The sequence below is a fragment of the Arachis ipaensis genome, chromosome B09 (assembly GCF_000816755.2).
Source record: "Arachis ipaensis cultivar K30076 chromosome B09, Araip1.1, whole genome shotgun sequence".
Classification (NCBI taxonomy): Eukaryota; Viridiplantae; Streptophyta; class Magnoliopsida; order Fabales; family Fabaceae; genus Arachis; species Arachis ipaensis.
In genome coordinates this window covers 128,485,700-128,489,102 of record NC_029793.2, presented here as the reverse complement: position 1 = coordinate 128,489,102, position 3,403 = coordinate 128,485,700, and positions in this window count along the sequence as shown.

Below are 3,403 nucleotides of genomic sequence, written 5' to 3'. Positions count from 1 at the left end.
CCACAAATATCGAAGCCATCCTATCGCAATATGTAACCCAAACTTTCTGGATTCCTTCGCTATTCTTTTCAACCGCAGCCTGCAGCCACTGTGAAAACTGGTTACCCGCTGCCAACTGAGCATGCGCTTCCTTACCCTTACAGACAAAAAATTGCTGCAACCTCTCGTAGGTGCATCTCACTATAGCTGAAATGGGTAGATATCTTCTTCCCTTCAGCATTGTGTTGATGCACTCGGATAGGTTAGTTGTCATGTGACCAAATGACGTCCACCATCACAATGTTGCATCCATATTTCCTTATTAAATTTCTCGGTCCAGTCAGCCATCTCACGCGATAGCGTCCTCAGAGCATCCATGTACATCTCGTAGCTAGCACTGCTAGGACTGTAGGCAGCATTAATGAGATATCGCTTGTCCTCCGCTGACTTGAACCGAGACATGAAGTTCGCAGCAATGTGCCTGACACAATATGCATGAAACTCCCTAAGAGGCTTCCATAGGCTATCATCAACTCTAAGTGCAGCCTTGATTGCTTGGGATCTGTTAGATATAATGAGAAGCCCTTCCAGCGGTGTGACATGACTCCGTACTCTCAGACTCAACAATGGCGAAAGCCACAGGGAGGATGTTACTGTTACTATCTTGGGCAACTGCAATTAGCAACACCCCTCCATACTTGCTGTACAAGCGCATGCCGTCTACCGATACGAACGACTTGCAATGCTTGAAAGTTTCAATGCATGAAGGGTACGACCAGAAAATCTTATCAAACTGACTGCACTCTGGAACTATTAGGTGTCCATCATAGTACGACACTACACTAAAGTCACATATCGTGCCTGGACAATAACTCTACAATGCCTGGAGCAACTGTGGCACCCTGTTCTATGACTCCTCCCAATCACCATATATCTGAGCAATTGCCTTTTGTTTTGCCATCCAAACCTTCCTATACGATGGCTTGAATTGATAGCTCTTCTTCACTGTACTTTGTAAAATAGGAATGGAAACTGATGGACTTGACTGTATGAGTGGCAAGATGAGTCTGCATATGAGGTGGCAATCCAACTATTGATGATCATGCGACATGGTGAGGCTAGACACGTATGTGGTCCGCCAAATTTACGCACCTCCCTAACGATTTTAAGTATCATTAAATTAAAATCTAACCAAAATAACAATAACGATTTTAACAACAAAGTAAAATTCGATAACACTCACTAATATTTGAGATTCTGTCAGAGGGCGACACAGAGGGTCCAAGGACAACCATTAGTGAATTGTCGGCATCGTACGTGGTAATTTAGCCGGTCCAACTCCACTACTCGATAATCTGCACTTTGCTGAATGCTGTAATTCTTCATGCCTTGTAGCATTGCCTCTCTACTCTTGAATTTGTGACCAACCCTAAACTCCACACCACCATCCGTGTTGTAATCGTCGGCCCCCGTGTTCGAGTACAGAGTTTCTTTATGCATCGCATGCAAGTCCATTGTGTGGTAGTGGCTGGGCATAAATGATAACTCTAGAATTGGTTTTGGAGTAGGCAAAAGGTATCGACGTGAGGGCCCAACGAGAGTCTCTAGTATGAACTCATCTTCGTCGTCATCCTCAGATGAACCACTTTCGTCACTATCAGCAATGTACTATTCGTCCGATTTCTCCCCCTCAACTTCCATGTCCTGCACTGGACTAGCACAATGCAACAGACTTGGTACGAGAGGAGGATCATCCGATACAAAGTTCGAGGTACCACTACCACCACCACTAACGTCATGAACCTCCGTTGAAAGTTTCATCACTTGTTCAACCATAATTTTCTTGTGCATATCAAACATAAGGCGCACATACTCATCGTCATCGAGCCAAAACAGATGAAATCGAAAACACCCCATTCTCCATCGGTGCTAGCATCCTATACCCAACTCGACCAACCTCTTTTCTCCCCGCACCACCGACGTGCGTCAATATCATACTTTTTAGCTCCGACAACGAATTTGCTCTTTGACATCGAAACAGCGCTGGACTCTCGCACTCAAATATCATTCCGCTGTCACTGTTTCTCATCTAACAGTTGGGATAAACCATCACAACAAAAAAATCACTGTCACTAGACATTTTTTTGATGTTCTGGAAAGAAAAAGAGAAGAGAAGGAAAAATTGATAATTTTGTGAAGAATACCAATGGTTTGTTGATCCTTTTATAGATGGTTGATTTTTGTTCTATTATATCTCGTTTATTGTGTCAACGAGCTGAGTTAACACTTATCTCAAATATGGCAATATCTCGTTTATAAACGAGATACGTGGAGAAGTGTGCGTATCCGATAAGGTTTAGTGTGAAAAAACGTAAATACTCTACAAAATAAATATATCAGTGATTATAATATTTATTTTATTTATTTAAAAAAATCCCAAAATTACATGCATGATTATCTTACATTATAATAATGCATTAAATAGAAAATATTGTATTGAATAAAATTAATTTGTTTCATAACTTTTTTGTGTGTAAATAATTTTTTCTTTAATTAAAATAAAATAGCAAATATTTCTTAGCCTAAAAAAATATAAGAGAATTTAATTCATGAGATCAAATACAAATATAATTATCAATAAAAGTAGGCATTTAAGTTTTTTTAAACTGTGTACTCAATTAAATTACAACACGCTTCTTCAATTGTATGTACATATATATTATGGTTGTTGTTGTTCCTTCTTCTTCTTTCTTCTCCACTTCTTTCTTCTCTTTTATTATCGTTGCTGTCTTCTTCTTTTTTGTTTGATTTTTTTCTTCTCATTCTCCTTCATCATCATCATTATTATTGTTGTTGTCATCTTTTTTATTTTCTTCTTTTTTATATATATTTAGAAAACTAGAGTACATAAATTTTGATTCACACCATATAAATTTTGATGCACAACACAGAATTTTTTAAAAAAATCACATGCCTAGAACATTGATATCTAACCAACAAAAATATGCACAACATAAAAATTTTAGTATATAGCACGTAAAATTTGGTGTACAATACTTAAATTTTGGTGCACAATAAAATTTTTTTGAAGGACTATATATCCAAAACATTGACATCCAACCACCAATATACATACAGTACAAAAATTCTGCTGTACAGCACAAAAATTTTAACGCACAATACATAAATTTTTTATGTATAACACAAATTTTTAAAGAATCACATGCTAAAAACATTAACTCACCTAATCAATAAATTATATTTGTAGTAAAAAAAATTATGTACTATATACAAAAATTTATGTGTTATGAATACAAATGTTTGTGTTATGTATAAAATTTTTTTATGTTATATTGATAAAATTTTGTAAATATGCAAAATTTTCTGTATTATGTACTTTAACAAAAAAATTTATACTAAAAAA